Genomic DNA, 22,389 nt, shown 5'->3' with positions numbered 1-22,389 from the left:
CCTGCCTGAATTCCAATATTGCTTTTATCATGGCTCTTGTGTTAGCACTAAAAAAATATTAATTTTCAACCTTAATCAGTTTTTCATTGCAACTCTCTTATGGTAGAAGCAAGGCAAGTCTCTTCTGTAGTGGACTCATGGATAGTAGGATCACCAACCTAGTTGCACCAGCAGAAATTCTAGGATGTGTTCTTGAAAACACTTGTCCTCACCTCCACATCCAAAGCATCATTAAAGTTGCTGACCACTTCCAAATCATATCCAGAATTGAACTACTTCCCTCTGTTTCTGTTCCTACTACTACTCTCACCCAAGCCACAGTTGTCTTTCATCTGGACTTTGCAATAACATTTAATTGGTCTTACCACTTCTATTGTTGCTTTCCTATAATCTATTTTCTATGTGTCAGCCAGAGATTTTCCTAAACAGAACTCAGACGATATACCTCTCTTGCTTTTAGCCCTGCAATATTTCCCTGCCTTACTCTGGCTTTCAAAACTCCATGTGAGAGGCCTTTGTTTGACTCTCTAACCTACTTCACACTGTTCTTGACTTCAGCAATGTTTTTTCTACCACATTAGCTTTTCCTTACACCTAAAATATCCCTGCCCAGCTTCTCCCTCCTGCAAGCAGGAATCCTATAGTAGAACACAAGGTCATGGCAGATCGTTTCTTTTTTCCTTAGCTCCTCATCCCAGATCATCATTTCTTCCATTCTTTTCTCCTAGATGCAGAGTTCAGCTTTTTCTATGTTTTAGGAGGAAAGGAAAAGAAAGAAAAAAATACAAAGGAAAAATCCTCCAAAGGCAGCCCCAGTGTCATCTGGAATTAGTTCCCTTTGACTCTAGCAGTTCCCAGTAGCTCAGTGGAATCCGCAAAGTCACCGCCACCCCCGTTTCTGGAAATGTCTCCCAAGTTTTCTTAATTTTTTTGCAATTTATTTATTTATTTGAAAGGCAGAGTTACAGAGAGACAGAAGGACAAACAGAGAGAGAGAGACAAAGAGAAATCTTCCATCTGCTGTTTCATTCCCCAAAAAGCCAGGCTGAGCCTATCCAAAGCCAGGAGTCAGGAGCTTCTTCCAAGTCTTCCATGTGGGGTGCAGAGGGCCAAGCACTTGGTCCATCTTCTGCTACTTTTCCCAGGCACATTAGCAGGGAGCTGAATTGGACTTGATCTGGTGTCCTGTGGCAGCTTGACTGGCTGTGCCGCAGTACCAGCCCTAAGAAGTTTTCTGACAAGAGTACTCACCTTCCTTCTGGACACTAAGGAGTACCCCATGTACCCCATATCCCTAGTATACCTCTTCTGTTGAGGAATTTTAATCCACTCTCAGTTCCCTTAATCCTCTACTACATGGGTCATGCTCCATGCTCCCAAGTAGCCCCTCTCTGTTTCTCTCTCACTCTCTCTCTCTCACTGTCAATCTCACCTCTCCCCTTTTGGTACTGGATAAAAGTAGTCATAGGGCCAATGTTGTGGTGCAGCTGGTTAAGACACCACCTGCAATGCCACCATCCCATATTGGCACTGGTTCAGTTCCCAGGTGCTCCACTTCCAATCCAGGTCTCTGCTATGGCCTAGGCAAGCAGTGGAAGATGGACCAAGTGCTTGGGCCCCTGCACCCATGTGGGAAACCCAGAAGAAGCTCCTGGCTCCTGGCTTGGGCTGGCCCAGCCCTGGTCATTGAGGCCGTTTGAGGAATGAACCAGCTGATGGAAGACCTCTCTCCATCTCTCTTTCTCTCTCTCTCTGTAACTCTGTCTTTCAAATAAATAAAAAGTAATTTAAAAAAAAAAAGAACTTTTAGTTCTTTCTATCTTCTTTTAAAGACTTACTCAAAAGGTCTAGTACCTCACTTTGAAACATAAGAGTACTTTTTTATCATGGACTCAGCCAAAGCTAATTTTACACACTTTTGCATTCATATCCAAATTCACAGATTCTATGAGTGTCAGTCCTTCTGTGAAACATTTTCTGCATACGATATGTCACCCTTCAGGATATCAGTTTAGTCAACAGAGAATAGAGAATATTTGAGTGAATCTGTATTGAAGGTTATGTATTTAGTCCAGAATATACATTTCTACTCTCATGGAAAAATCTAAGTTAAGAGATTGAAGAAAACAATGTTAATTTTGCTTATTTGGCAATGTATATTAATCCTTAAGACCATGAAGAAGGGTATAAGAATATTCCTTTTACAAACATCTCAAAGTTCTTGTTTTCAAAGTTTATTATATACCCCGATGGAGCAGATAGTTCACATCAGCACTTAGAAAAAAACTGAAATATGAACTGTTAAACGCACTCAGCACACCATAATCATAGACTTTCTTGTTGATGTCATTTGTAATAATACACAGACTTCTCAAAGCCTTTAGAGACTCTCCAAATTCCCAAATCCTCATCTCCAGAAGAACTCAGGATCTTCCAGTAAAAGTCCCTTATTATCTCCCAACTCTTCTGAGGGTTTGCTAGGGAAGCATTAAGCTTTCATTGCCAGGATTAATGCTAGATTACAGTCACATAAGTATTATCCTTGTTGATTTGTGATGTCATGTAGCATAGTTAATGAGACTGTTCCCTCTTTTTGGGCCAGTTGAAAACTCTTAATTCATTCCTTCTCATCACACTCATGTCTGGGTGGTGCAAACAACAAAAGAAAAAACAAGGCAGAATCTGACAACACCCTCAAACCAGCCTAGATTACCATTGTGAAGAAAATTCACAACTGCACATACAACAAAATCCTAACAAAGAGAAACTATTCCAAATCTTCTCACAAATTAGAACTGTACCAGAAGAGTCATCTATTCTATACAAGGAAAAAATGTGAAAGACATTGTTTCAATCATTAAAAAATATGAATAGACTTAAATTAATAAAAGCTTCAACCCAACCCCTTATTGTGTATAGAATAGCTACTTTCCTTACTAAGTCACTAAACCTGAACAAAGCTTTCCTCAAATGTGAAGTAGAATAAGTACTATTTATTACTTGTGATTGGTTTAAGAATTTAATAATTCAAGATATAATTATTAGAGGTTGAATCTTAGAATGCATATGGAACAGGCAAAAATATACTCTTGGTCAGAAGATATGGTTTGCCTACTCTCAAACAAGATTTAAGTTAAGAGACCCTACATGAGCATACTTTCTCTAGAATAGCAACACAAGGAGGTTTTAAATCTCACTTCATAACCCCTACAGAGGTGTTTTAGATCTGAGCCATGATCTCTATACAGACATTTATATATTAGACATTAGAGGCTATATATAAAATATATAAATCCTGTTTTCCTTGTTGCCTCAGTCTCATACCTCAAGAAAACTTTCTAATAAGTGATTGCATGCTTAGTACTTCTTTTTCTGGTAACAAAAATCACAAGTGAATTTATGTAATAATTTGTATAATATAAAAACAAATATTGTCCTTAGTGGGTAGAACAAGACATTTGTTTTGGGAGGCAGATTCTGAAATCTTTTTAGACTGAAATAAGAGGAAAAAAGAAAAATCAATGTTTCAGACTAATTTGCTGAATAATTTTAGCTGTCTAAGAAAAACAGCCCTGGAGGCCAGACCCTTCACCTGACATGTTCAGAACCTCATTGCAAATTACTGAACCTGTGGATCAGAATCTGGCAACTGAGCATGCCTGAATCTGCAGGCCATGGAGGTCTAAAGTGAACTGCCACAGATGCATTGATCAGGAAGAAGTTCCTGGAGGACAGTTAAGACTTTGATGTGTTGTTAATAAGCATCTTCATATGGAGTGACTAGAGAGCATGCAAGAATGGCTGCAAGCCCCAGTAAGTTGTCAAACAGTAAGCTCACATGGGTGAATTCACCCTGTTTACTTTGCTTGATATAAAACCAGAAGAGGTCCAGGCAACAGCCATAAATTCAAATAAGCTTCGAAAGCCTTCTCAATTGATCACTACATAAAAAGACATAGAGCAATTGTATAATCACCTCACAAACAGGTAACTAAATATATTGCCCTTTCCAAATTCACTGATGTAAAACAACAAGCTTTTTCTCCCCTGTTAATGGTTGAAAGCAGTTTTATATTGCTTTCTGGTGAACTTAATACCCAGCAAATAAATGACAGTCCTGGAAGCAGTTCCTTGGGTTAGACAGTAACATATATACAAGGCAATCTGCCTGTAGTAAAATCACTATCACTAGTGAAGCAGAATTAAAGTCTTGGTTGCACTTCTGTCTCTTACATGTATATTAAATTTTTCTGTGAAGGTCAAAAAATAATAGTTTTCTCCTAAATTGATTGTTCTCTTTTGTTATACTAAAATACATAAGTTTGATCTACAAGGTGGTATAAATTGGGGGCAATGGCACATAGAATATTTGTGAATTTGCAAAATAATTGATAAACATAGCAATTCTATATACAAACTGCCACTTAGTAGTGTGGCAATAAGGAGCCAAAGCAGTGAAATTGCCCAAATAAAAAAAAGTAGATGCTAGGTACCAAAATACTTTCCAAAGCATTGATTGTGAGACCTTGGGCCAATAGAAGGTTGAAGTTGTGATTTGAGCTCTAGAATTTACCCTTGACTCCATAGTACATGAGCAAAACTTGCAGAATCACAAAAACAATACCATTATTCCTTTCTTTCATTAACATAATTTGCAGAGAGGGATAAAAACATGAATTCAACCTCAGTGACATTTCTGAAGGCTTATTTCCTCATATAACTGTCAACAAGAAAATAAATATCCTCGGAAATTTCATGAACTTTCACGAGTTTCATTTCAGATTCCTGATCTTTTCAATGAGTGTGGGCTTCAAAACTGTTGAAATTCTATTCTGACTATATTATTCATGTTTAATAGAATGGCTAGGCACAGAATTTTGGTCCTTCCATCTTAGCATATTTTAAATGAATAGCAATTTATTTGATTTCTAAGATATATAGCCAATTGATGAAAAAACTCTGGATATATTTGCATAAAAGTCATAAAAGCTGGAACTTTTTAATGATCTGACACTTCCACAGTAGACTAAGACTGCAAAGACTGTCCTTCCTCTGCCCCTTGAAAGTCATATAATGTGGATTCATTTTGAATTTTATAGACCTCAGATGCACATTTAACACACTTTCCCATAATCAGAAGTGTTTGTAACTAGCCAGTAGTGCTAGAATTAGGGGCAAAAAGGTTGTTGGGGGTGGTGGGAACCAATTCACTAGCTGAAGTGAGCCTTGCTACTCCAAATGTGATCCAGAACCAGTGTCATCAGCAGCTCTTGGAAATGTATTAGAAATGCAGATTCTTGGGCACTATTCCAGACTCACTGAATCAAAATCTGCATTTTTAACAAGATGGCAAGGGGATTTGTGCACCTAACATTTGAGAAGCCCTTTACAAGAGCTAGAAAAGCTCATGCTATGAATTCAAATAAGAGCCCATAGAGAACAGGACAGTGGAGGAAGCCAAAGTCTGTAGCTGGGAGACCAGCTACAAAAACAAACCAAAGACCAGAAAAGCTACAGTGAGGTCATATATAGGAGACTAAGGTGAAGCTATAAAAGTACATTAGGACCACATTTTTAAAAAGTTGGGAAGGAATTAGCTGTGAATTTCAAGTGGACCATCTGTTAAGATGCCAGAAAGATTGCAATGCTCAGGACCAGTGACATAACATGTTTCTTATTTCAAAATCAGTGGAAATGAGTGGCAATTATAACTTGTTATTTATCTCCCCAGGACATTCATTCTTTATCCATAAGGGAACCTTGTGTAGAAACAGACTTTTTTTCTTAAATCTTCACAATTTTTTCTGGTTTATCACAATAGTAATAAAATGCAAAAAAATATATTGAATGTTACACTAAATTTTTGGTTTTACAGTTACATTGTGCAGGAAAGAGTGCTTTTGACCACGTGTTTTCAACTGATGAAAAAGCTCCTGACTTGGCAAGCTCATTGGCAACTAAATTTGATGAGCAGCCCAAGAAATACCAGAATGTTAGAATTACAAAGGTCATCATTGACAAATCCTCATAATCCTCTGATTAAATCCATTTTATCCAGAAACCTTTAAGATATACAAACTCCATACATTTTGAAATATGAATATAAATACAAATTTATGAACATAGAGATTCTTCTCACCCTACCCACACTCCCATCCTTCTTCTTCCTCTCTCTCCTAGTCCCATTCTTATTTTTCACTAAGATCTACATTCAATTAACTTTATACGCATAAGATTAACTCTACTGAGTAAAGTTTCAGTAGAGACAATGGCTAAGTCTATTTCCCCCATTTTACAGCCAAAAATGCTAAGGCTCCAACAAAACTAAATCATCTGTTCCAAGTATGACAAAAGTGTGGCAGTCTCTGAATGTTGTATTCTTAACCACTACACTGCACTAAAAGAAAGAAACAAAACTATCACATCACCTTAAGTATCTCCTGTGTGTCACATATGTTAGAAAATTAGTGATTGTCCAAATGACCAAAAAAAAAAAGACAGTAGGCATTGGAACTGTAACATAATGAAAAACTCTAGAAGCATTTTTAATTTCAACTTCAGAATTTTATATCCCCTGAGGACCAGATAAGATGCTGAAAGCTTTTTGAAACAGAAATCCTGGATGTACATGTGAATGAGTGAATAAAGTGGCATCGCTATTAACAAAACAGAGGCTTGCTTACAATGATCCATAATCGACGCATAAGCTTATCACAGTCTCTGACAAATAACAAAAGAGTAGGCTCTCAGTTACTCCTTATTATATATTATGGTTATGATTATAAATATTAACTCATAAAAACTGACCACTGAACTCAGAGTCTGGTACCAAAGAGATTTTGTTTCAAGGTTGCTGTGAATTTTTCCTAAATCAAGATGTTAATTCCTGCTTGTGGAAATATAAAAGACTTTGTTATTTCTTCACATCAAAAATAATCTTTTTAGGAGCCAGCGCTGTGGCTCACTTGGTTAATCCTCCACCTGTGGCACCGGTATCCCATATGGGTGCTGGTTCTAGTCCTGGTTGCTCCTCTTCCAGTCCAGTTCTCTGCTGTGGCCCCGGAGGGCAGTGGAGAATGGCCCAAGTGCTTGGGCCCCTGCACCCCCATGGGAGACCAGGAAGAAGCTCCTGGCTCCTGGCTTCGGATCAGCGCAGCTCTGGCCGTTGGTGGCCATCTGGGGAGTGAACTAATAGATGGAAGACCTCTCTCTCTGTCTCTACCTCTCTATAACTCTTTCAAATAAATAAAATAAATCTTTTTAAAAAAGAAAGAAAAACTTGCAATTTGAGAAAATCATTTCCACTGAGTTCACTTTTTTAAACAACACAGGAAATTGATATTCTGAGTGACCACCATGAATAATTTATTCTATGCACCCTTATGGGAGATCAGGAGAAGCATCTGGCTCCTGGCTTTGGATCAGCGAGATGCGCTGGCCGCAGCAGCCTTTGGAGAGTGAACCAATGGCAAAAAGGAAGACCTTTCTCTCTGTCTCTCTCTCTCTCACTATCCACTCTGCCTGTCAAAAAAATAATAATAATAATAATAATTTATTCTAAGTGTCTTAATCAGAAAAAATAAATTTTATTTCATATATTTTATTAAGTTGGTCAAATGAATGCAATCATTTGTTAACTAATTAATTAATTAATATGCTGGAGAAGCAGAGAGACAAGGAGACAAGATGGGCAGAGAGTCACCATCCACTGGTTCACTCACCAAATGGCCAAGGAGAGCTGGGACTGGGCCAGGATACGGCCAGAGTCAGAACCAAGAGTCAGAAATTCCCTCCTAATTACCCATACAGGTGGTAAGAACTCAAGTACTTGAACCATCAACTGCTGCTGCCTGCATTAACTAGAAGCTTGAATCAGAAGTCAAAGAAAGAACCAGAAAGAACCCAGGTATTCCATTGTGGGACTCAGGTATCTTTTTTTTTTAAACTTTTATTTAATGAATATAAATTTCCAAAGTATAGCTTATGGGTTACAATGGCTTCCCCCCTCCCATAACTTCCCTCCCGCCCGCAACCCTCCCCTTTCCCGCTCCCTTTCCCCTTCCATTCATGTAAAGATTCATTTTCAATTCTCTTTGTATACAGAAGATCAGTTTAGTATATATTAGGTAAAGATTTCAACATTTTGCCCATATAGCAACATCAGGTATCTTAATCACTAGGTTATACACCTGCCACGTTGCAATTTTTTTTTTAAATTTACATCCACATAAAAAGATTCTAAATACCAAAATCCAAAAATTAAGGAAACCCAAGTCATTTTATAAAAAGTCAAAGAAACATATAAAGAAGAAAATTAAATAACATGGCTCAGTAATTTCCAAAAATTTTACTATAGTATGGAAAGGTTTTTAATTAAATTATCAAAATACATTCTAACAATTCAGTTTTAGTGCCCAAGTTCAGAATGTTTTCTTTTTGACCTTTTAAACCTTAACCTGCAAAACATGAAGGGTACAGAATCTCTTCTCTCTTACATTGCTCTATTAAAGAGAATATTGAGGTTTTTCTAGGTACAGTTTGTACATATTTACAAATGGTCTAACGTGGTTGATTTCCAAAGCTGATTAGGCTAGAGTTCTGCATACAATTCCCATTGCATGACTATAGTTTTTCAAGATGTTTTTTCAACCTCATGTCTCAATTTGATTTCTGCAAAAACTGTGGGAAGACTTCAAAACTTTGGGCCAGCACGGTGGCATAGCAGGTAAAGCCAACACCTTCAATGCTGGTGTCCTGTATGGGCGCCACTTCATGTCCCTGTTGCTCCACTTTCAACCTAGATCCCTGCTAATGGCCTAGGAAAAGCAGCAGAAGATGACTCAAGTGTTTGGGCCCCTGCCCACAACATGGGAGACCCAGATGAAGCTCCTCTCTCTTGTCTTCAGCTTGGCCTGGTGCTCACCATTGCAGCCATTTTGGGGAGTGAATCAGGGAATGGAATATCTCTTTCTCTGTGTGTGTGTCTGTCACTCTCTCTGGAACTCTTTCAAAATAAATAAATCTTTTTTAAATAAATTCCATAACTAAGTAGGAAAATACATTTTTTACTAATTAAAATGAAACATATTAGGCCCTTGGCATTTATATCAGATAGTTTCCAAAACATTCACAATTCTTAAATATTTTAATATTATCATAGAGAATCACAAATCTGCTTAGAAAGCAATATATCTGAATGAGATGTGGTGCTGGATATGGAACCATACTCAATAAGAGTTGATTCTTCTGAACCACTACACCAACTTGAAGAGACTATGAGTCAAATTAATACTTTAAAAAAATCAGAAATTATTTTCTGTTATTGATATCAAATTATACAATGAAAAAAATGTAATGTGAAAAAAATCAAAGCTATAATATACATAGGATGTTCTCCAAAGGGAATACAATAGGTACAAATTCAGTGACCAATTACTATTCCAATGTTATTGAGCAATATTTAAAAGGATACCAACAAATCTGCCTAGAATTTTTAATGTAATATGCTAAAAAAAACAAAAACAAAAGCCTAAACTACAGCTATAGGTAACTTATATAGTTTGGGTGAGAATAAGCAACTGTCACCTCAAAGAGAATATTTTTTACTTAGTAGGGAACAAATCTGATATGCAACTCAGAGACACATATCAACATAAAGCATATTATTCATATAATTTTTTTCATGGCACCCATTTTAAAAAGACATCATCACTAAAAATATATATTTTGGTAATGGTGGGTAAATTGAACCAAGCCTCCAGTTGAGGACAGATAAAGAAGTTGAACAAATTTTTTTTTAATCTGCTTGAAGGCATTAAAGACAATGACAATTTTTAAATACAAACCAGTGACATTCAGATATGCAGATTATCTCAGTGGAGTGGCTAAGAGGCCAAGAGATTGAACAGAGTTTTGGATGAATTCATGGGATTAGGAGGGCAGTGATAGAAGTCCAGAATCCACCAAGAGGGAGTCCTCAGAAAACCCACCTCAATATGAATCACTGCTCTAAAGGACTAGAGCTTGGATAAACGTGAATTAAAGTAGAAATAGATCTCACAAGTACTACAACCTAAATTTTCATCTGGGTCCCTGAAATTGTGTGAAGGTGATTTCTGAGAGCAAGGGACTGCAGCTGCCAGCAAGCTAGATCTCTAAGTAAAAATAAATACCAATTTCCTCAAAAGGAAGATGACATCACCCTAAGCACTGAATTATTCCCTCATGCAATATTACAAATGTAATCTCAGGTCCAAAATAAGAATTAGCTCATAAGTGTATAGACAAGATAACATGATTAAAATTCAGCAGAAATTAAAAAAAAATGACATAAACAGAGCTTTGAGGTCTACAGAGTAAGGCATTATCTTCCACAGGCTTTAAAATGGGTGTCTTTATTCAACATAAGAATTAAAAGACTGGGGATTTCAGCCAAGAACTTGAAGTTACAGAAATTAACCAAATGGAAATGTTAGAAAAGAAATAATAAAATAAAGTAGGCAAAATTAAGAACTCAGTGGATCAGTGTACTAGTGGATTAGACATGGCTGAAGAAAAGAAAAGAAGCAGTGAACTGAAATATGAGGGCACTTTACAAAGTTCATGGAAAAATAGAATTAAAAGATTTTTGGTGCAAAAAATACCATCTAAATCCATGCAGAGTCTTTTCATAACATAAATGTTTCATGAACTTTTCTAAGATGGATTTCAAAAGTTTTTGCACCAAAATAAACTTATGTTTTGATTCCATTTTCTACAAACTGTTTGAAGTACATTCGTATAAGCCAAAATAATACAGAATATCCAAAATGAAGCACAAACTGACAACAACAGAAAGATGATAAAAAAACATAAAAGCAAATAGATCTTTATCCATGGAACTGATTTCAGGGAAAATAACATATGAAAGAGTAGGGCAGGGCAACACTCCAAGAGGCAACACAAGAGACTATCCTGCCACTGATGAAAGACCGTAAGTCAGAAAATTAAGACAGTCATAGATTTTAATTAAAACTATTAAAATATCTCCAAACATTCAAAATTAAGTAATACACTTCTACTCATAATCTAAAAAGAAAATATGAAATCATGATAATATTACAGAATATTTAAAATGAACAATGAAAATAGGACATATAAAATGTAAACTATAGTTAAGGTAAAAAATAGAAAGTACTTTATAACTTTGCATTAATAAATTAGAAAAGTATAAATGATGGAGACTGATGATCTTAGTTTACATTTCAAGAAATCAAGCCGGCCGGCACCATGGCTCAATAGGCTAATCCTCTGCCTGGGGCGCCGGCACACCAGGTTCTAGTCCTGGTCGGGGCGCCGGATTCTGTCCCGGTTGCCCCTCTTCCAGGCCAGCTCTCTGCTATGGCCCAGGAGTGCAGTGAAGGATGGCCCAAGTGCTTAGGCCCTGCACCCCATGGGAGACCAAGAGCACCTGGTTCCAATGGCGGCGGCCATTGGAGGGTGAACCAACGGAAAAGGAAGACCTTTCTCTCTGTCTCTCTCTCTCACTGTCCACTCTGCCTATCAAAAAAAAAAAAAAAGAAAGAAAGAAAGAAAGAAAAAGAAAAAGAAAGAAAGAAAGAAATCAAGCCAAAGTAGAAAACCAAAAATACTAATTTAAAGAAGAAAGTACTAATTATAAAATGAAAATAAAAAGTGAATAAAATTGTTAAATCCATACTGAAATGGATTAAGAAAAATAGAGAAAACCAAATAAATATCAATAGAATTGAAAAGGGAATATTTTTAGATGCATTAAAATGAAAATATATTATAAAACTTGTATGTCAATATATTAGAATATATAGAAGAATGGATGTTTTAAAATTAAACTCACGATGTTGACATTAAAAATAGAAAATCTGGATAGTCCTATGCCTACTCTAGAAATTGAATCTGCTATCAACATTTTCCAACAAAGAAAACTACATTAGGGCCAGCACTGTGTTCTAGTGAGTAAAGCTGCCGCCTGCCGTGCAGCCATCCCATATGTGCACCAGTTCATGTCCCAGCTGCTCCATTTCCTATCCAGCACTCTACTATGGCCTGTGAGAACAGTGGAAGATGACCCAAATCCTTGGGCCCCTACACCCACATGGGAGACCCAGAAGAAACTCCTGGCTCCTGGCTTCAAATCAGCACAGCTCCAGCCATTGCAGCCATTTGGGTAATGAACCAGTGGATGGAAGACCTCTCTCTCTCTCTCTCTCTCTCTCTCTCTCTCTCTGCATCTGCCTCTCTGTAACTGTATCTTTCAAATACATAAATCTAAAAAATATAGAACTCACAAATCAGTAAGAAAGATATTAAAGGGCAAATAGGAAAGAGATTTTACCAGCACTTTTGGAAATAAAATGACTGATATATTTACTAAATGCTACTCAAATTCAGTAGAAAAATAGGAAAGTGCAAAATTAAACATCAGTGAAATAAATCAATAGATATACTAGAACAGCTAAAATTAAAATGAACTTTATGTCATATGTGGCCAAGCATATAGAACAATGATCATGGACATACTCAGATGCCACTCCTGGAAGTATAAATAGGTAGAATACCTACTATATTACATTTATTTTTAATTTTTCTTACTTTTTGTTTTTCTGAGTTTTAAAAAAAAAATATTTTTGGTACTCAAATCACAAACAACTCAAAAGCTAACATCTTAAAGCAACATGCTTTAATTGTTCCCTCTCAGTTTCTGTGGGTCAGATAGGGTTTCTGTAGGTCTCTCCCAGGATGGATTGATTGATTTTTGAAAGACAGCAAGACAAAGAGAGATAGAGAGAGACTGAGGAAGAACTTCCATGTGCTGGTTCACTTCCCATAAACCAATGATAGCCAAGTGGAGCCCGCCCAAAACCAGTAGCCTAGAATTCAACCCGGGTCGCCTACATGGGAGAAAGTGACACAAGTATTGAGTCATCATCTGCTGGCTCCAAGATTACACATTAGCAGGAAGCTGGATAGGAAGCCAAGGCAGGACTTAATTCCAGTCATTCTAATATGGGATGAAGGCACCTCAATGATTACACCACACATCCACTCCTGGATGATCCATTTTTGCTTGGTCCTTTGTTCAGTCTCAGAAGGATGCCATCAATGTGTGAGCCAGGTTGCAATTTCATCAAGAGTCTTGATGAAGAAGAATCTGTTTCCAAGGATCCTTCAGGTTGTTGGTAGAATTTATTTCCTCATAGACTGAGGTTCCATTTTCTTACTGTCAAACTCTAAACCACTTTCAACACAAAGACACTGCACAAAATCCCTTTGTTTTCTGAATATACCCTCTCAAAGCACAGCAGCATATTTCTTCAAAGGCAGCAATGATCATGAAAGTGAATCCTACCACCTTTGCAAGATAATATAATCTAATCAAGAGTGAGTTCCCATTACTTTGGCTGCATTTCAATGATTAGAATCAAGTGACAGGTTCTGCTCATACTCCAATGAAGAAGATCACATAATGGTATGAACACCAGTAAGTGGCATTTATTGGAGATTACTCTAGAGTCTGGCTACAAAATTCGTTTGGGAAATATGTTGATAATACCCACTAAACCAAAAAAGTCTACTCCTAGTCATAAAACAATTACAGATACATGAATACATGCACACAAGACAAAAATGTTCATCCTCCAAAACAGGAAACAAGCTAAAGGTCCATCAGACATAACAAAAAAATTCATATATTCATATAAAAGCTGTACAGCAATCAAAATGAACAAACCAACATGGATAAATCTCAAATCCTTTTGCTTACTGAGATATAGCAGATACAAAAAATACATATAATATGGCTCACTTAAAAAAAAAAAAAAACAAACAATTACATTAGGGATATGAGCTTGGATGGTAAAACAGTAAAGCCATGACAATAAAAGTCAAGAAAATATTTGCCCTCAAAAGTGATTAGTAACTAAGAGTGACTCTAAGAAGGCCCATGAAATATTCTTTATTTATTGTATTTTTTGATATTTACTATTTTTGCCTTGTTTGATGTTTACTCAACTGTATTCTTTGTTGGATCGCTTTACATCCACAGTATATGATTAATCTATTATATGTGTTTGCTATATTTCAGAAGTATAAAAACCTAAAAGCACTATATTAAAGCAGAAGTATTTTCTTTTAAAAATGATTTATTTATTTTCAAGTTAAAATTAGAGTTACAGAGAGAAAGGGAGAGACAAAAAAAGAGAGACTCTTCTATCTGCTGTTTTTTTTTTTTTTTGCTTGTTTTTTTTTTTTTTGGTTTTGTTTTTTGGTTTTTGGGTTTTTTTTTAACCTAGAAATCTTTTATTTAAAGTATACAAACTTCATGCATTTTATATGTACCAATTTAGAAACATAGTCATTCTTCCCACCCAATTCTCCCTTCCTCCAACACTCCCACTGTTCTTCCTCCTACCTCTCTTATTCCAATTCTTATTTTTTACAAAGATCTATTTTCAATTAAGTTTATACCCATACAGTTAACCTGATACTGAGTAAAGAGTTCAACAAATAGGATAAAAAAAATTGTTCCTCAACCATTGAGACAAGGGCTGTTCAAAATCATCACATCTCAAAGCGTCAAATTCACTTCTACACATCACCTTTTAGGTACTCTATTAGTTACTACAGATCAGGGAGAACATATGGTATTTGCCTTTTGGGGACTGATTTATTTCACTAAGTATAACAGTTTCCACCTCCATCCTATCTGTTGCAAATGATAGGATTTCATTTTTTACCACTATGTGGTATTCCATGGCATATGCATATTATAATATCTGTATCCAGTCTTCAGTTGATGGACATCTATTATGAATTGAGTTGCAATGAAAATGGGGGTATAGATCATTCTTTCATGTGCTGATTTCATTTCTTTGGATAAATTCCCTGGAGTGGGATTGCTTGGTCATATGTCAGGTAGGTCTATACTCAAATTTCTGATGTATCTCCATACTGTCTTCTACAGTGGCTGGACCAGTTTACATCCCAATCAACAGTGCATTAGAGTATGCTTTTCCCCACATCTTTGCCAGCATTTGTTGTTTGTTGATTTCTGTATGAAAGCCATTCTATCTGGGGTGAGGTGAAACCTTCTTGTGTTTCTGATTTGCATTTCCCTGATGGCTAGTGATCCTGAGCATTTTCTTCATTTGTTCGTTGGCCATTTGAATTTCTTCTTGAAAAATGCCTGTTCAAGCCCTTTGCCCATATCTTAGCTGGATTGTTTGTTTTGTTGTTGTTAAGTTTCTTGAGCACTTTATAGATTCTGGATGTTAATCCTTTATCAGTTACATAGTTTGCAAATATTTTCACCCATTCTGTTGGTTGCATCATTATTTTGCTAAATGTTTCTATTGCAGTGCAAAAGCTCCTCAATTTGATATAGTCCTATTTGCCAATTTTGGCTTTGATTGTCTGTGCTTCTGGGATCTTTTCCAAGAACTCTTTGCCTATGCCAATGTCTTGCAGGGTTTCCCCAATATCCTTTAGTAATTTCATGGTACCGGGTCATAGATTAAGGTCTTTGATCCATTTTGAATGTACTTTTGTGTAAGGTGCAAGGTAGAAGTCTTGTTTGATTCTTCTGCATGTGGAGTTCCAGTTTTCCCAGAACTATTTGTTGAAGAGACTGTCCTTGCTCCAGGGACTGATTTTACCTCCTTTGTCAAAGACGAGTTGGTGGTAGATGAGTGGGTTGATTTTTGGAGTTTCTATTCTGTTCCATTTTACTACATATCTAATTTTTTCCCAGTATCAAGTTGTTTCAATTATACTGCCCTGTAGTAAGCTTGAAATCTGATATTGTGATTCCTCTGGCTTTACTTTTGGTGTATAAGATTTCTTTAGATATTCAGTGTCTCTTATGTTTCCATATGAATTTTAGGATCATTTTTTCTAGATCTGAGAAGAATGTCCTTGGTATTTTGATTGGGATCTTGTTGAATCTGTAAAATACTTTCAGTAATATGGACATTTTGATTATCTTGATTCTTCTAATCTATAAACATGGAGGATTTTCCAGTTTTGTGTCTTCTTCTATTTCTTTATTTAATGTTTTATAATTTTCATCAGAGATCTTTGATGTTGTTTGTTAAATTTATTCCAAGGTATTTAGTTTTTCTGTAGGTATTGTGAATGGATTGATCTTAGAAGTTCTTTCTCTGCAATGGTATTTTCTGTGTATACAAATGCTGTTGATTTTTGTGTATTGACTTTATATCCTGCTACTTTACCAAACTCTTCTAGGAGTTCCAATAGTCTCTTAGTGGAGTTCTTTGGATCCCCTAAATAATCATATCATCTGCAAAGAGGGATAGTTTGACTTCCTCCTTCCCAATTTGTATCCATTTGATTTTTTTTCTTGCCTAATGGCTCTAGGTAAAACTTCCAGGATTGTATTTAATAGCAATGGTGAGAGTGGGCATTCTTGTCTGGTACTAGATCTCAGTGGGAATGCTTCCAATTTTCCCCATTCAGTAGAATGCTGGCCATGGGTTTGTGATAAATTGATAAATTGCTTTGATTGCGTTGAGGAACGTTCCTTCCATACCCAATTTGTTCAGCGTTTTCATCATGAAAGGGTGTCGTATTTTACCAAATGCTTCCTCTGCATCTATTGAGATAATGGTATGTTTTTATGTTCTTCAGTTTGTTAATGTGATGTATCACATTGATTGATTTGTGAATGTTGAACCATCCTTGCATACCAGGGATAAATCCCACTTGGTCTGGGTGGATGACATTCTGATGTGTTGTTGGATTCAATTGGGTAGAATTTTGTTGAGGATTTTTGCATCTATATTCATCAGGGAAATTGGTCTGTAATTTTTTTTTCTCTGTTGCATCTTTTTCAGGTTTAGGAATTAAGGTGATTCTGGATTCATAGAAAGACTTTGGGAGGATCCCCTCCCTTTCAATTGTTTTGAATAACTTGAGAAGAATTAGAGTTAGTTCTTCTTCAAATGTCTGGTAGAATTCAGCAGTGAAGCCATCCAGTCCTAGGGATTTCTTTGTTGGGTGTTGGGAGGGCGTTTATTACTGATTCAATTTCCATCTTGGTTATGGGTCTGTTTAGGTTTTCTGTCTTCATGGCTCAATTTAAGTAGGTTGTATGTGTCCGGGAATCTATCCACTTCTTTTAGGTTTCCAAATTTGGTTAGTTGGGCCAATGGTGTGTCAGTTTTGTTTATCTTTTCAAAAAAAACCAGCTCTCCATTTCACTAATTTTTGTCTCAATTTTGTTGAATTATTTTCTAATTTAATTATTTACCCCCCTCTAATTTGGGTGTTGGCTTATTGAGAGCTCATTTATTTAGTGCCTGTCCAATTTCTTGATGTAGGCACCAATAGCTATAAAGCCCCCTCTTTTTTTTAAAGATTAATTATGTATTTAAGTGCAGAGTTACAGAGAGGCAGAGGTAGAGAGAGAGAGGAGTAGGGGGATCTTCCATTCACTGGTTCACTTTCCAAATGGCCACAATGACTAGAGCTGGACCTATCCAGAGGTTTCCTCCAAGTTTCCCACATGGGTGCAGGGGCCATCCTCTACTGCTTTCCCAGGTCATAGCAGAGAGCTGAATCAAAAGTAGAGCAGCTCTCATTTGTGAATGAAGGTGAAATTAAGGCTTTTCATAGCAAACAGAAACTGAAAGAATTTGTTGCCACTCATCCTGCCCTGCAAAAGATGCTTAAAGATGTGTTACACACAGAAACACAGAAACATGGTCACCAATATGAAAGAAGGTAAAGGAAGGAAACCTCACAGCAAAAGATCACAGGAAGCTCAATTTCTCTTTGACATAGAATTAAACTCTGATGCTCTGTTAAAGCAATGTGTTAAAGTAATCTATTATGTTCTCTTGATGTCTGTTAAATTCTAATTGTTCAAAAACAGCTGAATTTTTATTAAGAGCTATGGGTTATATAAATATGTGCTTATTTTCTTTTTTTTTAACTTTTATTTAATGAATACAAATTTCCAGTATACAGCTTATGGATTACAATGGCTTCCCCCTCCCATAACTTCCCTCCCACCCGCAACCCTCCCCTCTCCTGCTCCCTCTCCCCTTCCATTTGCATCAAGATTCATTTTCAATTCTCTTTATATACAGAAGATCAATTTAGTATAAAGATTTCAACAGTTTGCACCCACATAGAAACACAAAGTGAAACATACTGTTTGAGTACTAGTTATAGCATTAAATCACAATGTACAGCACATTAAGGACAGAGATCCCACATGAGGAGCAACAGCACAGTGGCTCCTGTTGTTGACCCAACAAATTGACACTCTAGTTTATGGCGCCAGTAACCATCCTAGGCTGTCGTCATGAGTTGCCAAGGCTATGGAAGCCTTCCAAGTTTGCCGACTCTTGTCATATTTAGACAAGGTCATAAAAGACAGGGTGAGGATAGTAACCAATGATCCTAAGAGTGGCATTTACCAGTTTTGAACAATTATACAGCATTAAGTGGGGAAGAGGACCATCAGTACACACAGGTTGGGAGTAGAGCCATTGGTGGTAGAGTAGAGGTTATGATTACAAAGGAATGAGGCCCAAGTGCACTAGACAGGGCCTAGAACAAAGGACAGAGTCATTATTAGAGGAGCTAAGAAAGGTGCTGTCTAAGCTACAATTAAGTTTTCTGATTGAGAGGCAAATAGAACCTGATAGAAGGGGCTTGATAATAATCTGGTGGGCTTTAGGCCTTGTAAGTTAAGAGGCCCAGACCTATCTATCTCTTCACATGGGGTATATCCTAAGGGAGGTGTGAACCTCCTAGGGGAAGGCACTCTGTTGACTTTCATTACTTGGCTGGCCTGGGAGGAGAGCTGGCCAGGTAAAGGCAGGGGGCATCTCTAACAAGAAATTTACAGTTCTGCCTGCAATGTTGCTGACCCTACTTGACCACACCCTCAGCTGCAGTGGTCACTTTGGAAGTTGGGCTGAGTGAAGGGCTTTTCAGCTTAGAGCCAATAAGATCTGTGGCTCTGACCTGGGCATCCTTCGACTCCAGGGCAGGTCCATTTCCAGTGATCCAACTCTTGGCAGAGCTGCCAGGGCTCTTCACAAGCTGACTTCTGCTGAAGCCCAGGCTTACCACATTGAAAGCCACTGCAGTGGACTGGCCTGTTGGGTCTCCTTGAGGGCAGATCACTGTACAGATCAGCCATTAATAGGCCTGCCACCCATTGCTTCTGATGCCGAGCTTTTTTTTCCTCCTGGTTTGTGTTAAAGCAGACCAGAGGATGCAAGTCAAGGGAGTGCCCAAGTCCCATCTCTAATCTTCGGTGGCCTGAACTACAAGTCTATAGTCACAGGCACGTTCTGTAGTAGTTTTTCTAAGGTAGACAATGCCCATGAGGAAAATTATATTCTCACTTTAAAACTTTCTTTCCCTTTGGTCTGAAAGGGAGGTTTTTTTCTACTTACTGTATACTTCGCTGATGGCAAAGTGAATCTAGCTATGAGATTATTATTTAAGTTCTTATTTTGGCTATGCTATTACAGAAAAATGTTAGCCATCTCTTTTATAAGGTCTAAAGATTAAATTGTGCATCCTACAGATTCCTTCATAATAGAATTAGTTTCCTACCTTGAAGAGAATAGAGAAATGAAAGAACAAGTTGGGCTTAGAATAGAGAAATGAGGGAGCAAGTCCTAGATCGCTTGCTGACAATAGCAATATCACATGAATACTTAGCAAACCATTTCAACCATTAAATAACAACTTAAGAAAACATTTACCAGAAGGTCCAATGCCTTCTATAAATTTTAAGAATCATGTATTTGAAAACACCTCTTAAATATCTAACATGGTGTAGTTTGTTTAGCCAGTAAACTTAAGCACAACCATCTAAAATGTTTTTAGTTTCTTTCTACCAACACGTTTAAAACATATGATACACAGATTCAGGTCACACAAATTAAAATGTATCTTTGATTGATTTTAGCAGCTTATATTTATGGACAATCTTATCTATAAGCCATTTAAAATAAAACTCTTAATAAAATTTTCCCATGTGGACATACAATATGTACACACATATAACATAGCATAATAGACCAATATAGCATTTTTAATAATAGCTTTTAAAATCTTTAACTCTTTTTGTAGATTGCCAATTGATTTGAATTGCTTTCTCTTTTTAGTAACCTCTTTATTTTCAAAGATTTGAATAATCACCTTGTAACAAGATCAAATTTGGTCTATGAGTTTATAATTTTAAACATGGCAACTTAAAGTCTTTTGTCATCCACAGTTATATATGATTTGCTGCTCATTAAACTAAAGTGTTGTTGGTTCTGTGTGTAGCTGTCCTCCTATAGGTTCCTATGGACTTTTTCCAGCCACTTCCATTGTATTCAGTACTTTGGGATGGCTCTGTAAACAGATGAAGCCAATAATGTATTAACAGTACCAACTGAGAGAAAGTATGGTTAACTGAGATCCTTCATTTAGGTCTTCTTCTTCATCTTTTTTTTTTTTCCCCCAGCGTGTCTTAGCTTTCCATGCCTAAAATACTCTCATAGGCTCTTCAGCCAGATCCAATTGCCTTAAGGGCTGATTCTGAGGCCAGAGTGCTATTTAGGACATCTGTCATTCTATGAGTCTGCTGTGTCTCCCCCCAAAAGAAATTTTTCAAAGAGCACTTTTCACTCTACTCCAAGTGATGATTTGTATGATCTAAATATTAAAAGTTGCAGTCAGAACAAAGAAAATTCAACAGTTAAAGAAAAATGACACTTAACTAAAGTTAACTAAACATATAGTAACACATATTTTCTTCTAAAAGATAAATCAAGTTTGCGAATGTATCTCAACACTGAGCACTGCATCTGGCCCAGCAGATTGCAATGGGTTTTCCATGTGTATTATTGACTTGTATTTTCAAGGAATGTGAGTGACGTCAGGCTGACTCTCTCGGACTGTCAGTTTCAGTAATTCTTCTTTAGTGAAGAGTTACTTCACATATACACAGTGTAGAAGAGTTCTTCACTACAAATAACTCATCATATTCTACAGTATAAGATGTAAGAATTACATATTTCATATATAAATATTGATATACATTTAGATATTATATGTGAGTGTAGGGGACTGAGGGTAAGGAATGGGACAGGAATATATGACAGAGAGGGCGGGAAACAAAGAGACAGTGAGAGAACAGATTTTTAGAAGTAGAAAATACACGGACATAAAAATTAAAATATGGGCTTCTTTTCAAGAAGATTGAAGCTATGACATAGCAAGGATTGTTTAAAATACTGGATTTGCTAGGTTGTTGGATTCTCAGGAGCAAGAGAGGGTCTAACATCAAATCCTAGAAGGTAGGGAGTGGAGGATCCCATATGGAGCTAGATGGAGTCCTCAGAACCAAGAATGTATCATGGGGAGAAATTTCTGCATTTATAAGCACCCCAAGAATACACACTTCCTCAAAGATTTACTTCTATAGTTAATTATTAAGAGGAGAAGTAAGAGTTCTCCTTCTCCCAGTAATGATTTTAAGTAATTTTAAAATTTCATTTTTTGTACATTACATTTTTATTAGTCAATAAAAGGAGCATTAGTTGAGGTCTCTGAGTTTGGTCTTTATTTTTTCCAAAAAAATTAACAACTTAACAACTTAGTTAAAGAAGAAACATCAAAATATTACATTGATTAACTGTAAGACAGTCTTCAAGACATGGCATATTTTGAAAACCAAGACACACCAGCAAACTACACCAGAGCAACAGAGGGAGCTTTTACAGTTACACTGCACAGTAGAATTCTCTGGGTGGTACTATAAAGAGATCCTTCTTCCTCAACCAGCTAGCCTTACACCAAAAGTAGGGCAAAATTGAGGCAAAAAGATTTTTTTTTCAAATTCTGCAATCAGATAAGTCACCCTTACTTGCCAGGAATGGAGTGAGTAAACAGATGGCTAGACACTGACAGTGTTATAGCAATCAAGCCCTCCTAACATAGAATCATATTGGATGTGATGTAGGGAAGTCAGCACACTCAAATACCATTGCTTAAAAAAAATGGTTTACAAGAACCATTTGCTACTCATTTTATTGTAAGAGACATTTTCACATACCACAAACACTAGAATAAGGGGATTTTGATCAGAATCTTTATTCAGTTCTTTAGTTCAATAGATGAGTGAAAAGATATTGTATGTAGAAAAGATGAGTTTTAGGTCAGATAAGATTTTTATGAAGTCATACTTATTTTGGACAGTTAAACAGTAGTCTCTTAATATGCACTAATTCTTCCTAAAACTATGAATTGTAGAATCTGTTACTAGGTCACAAGGCCAGTCCATGACCTTCTAATCTGGGAAGGAAAAACACTGATCACAACCTGACATTTCCCTGATAA

This window comes from Lepus europaeus, chromosome 3, assembly GCF_033115175.1.
Source record: "Lepus europaeus isolate LE1 chromosome 3, mLepTim1.pri, whole genome shotgun sequence".
In the NCBI taxonomy this organism is placed as follows: Eukaryota; Metazoa; Chordata; class Mammalia; order Lagomorpha; family Leporidae; genus Lepus; species Lepus europaeus.
The sequence above is the reverse complement of the archived record's forward strand: the minus strand, read 5'-3'. Positions refer to the sequence as shown.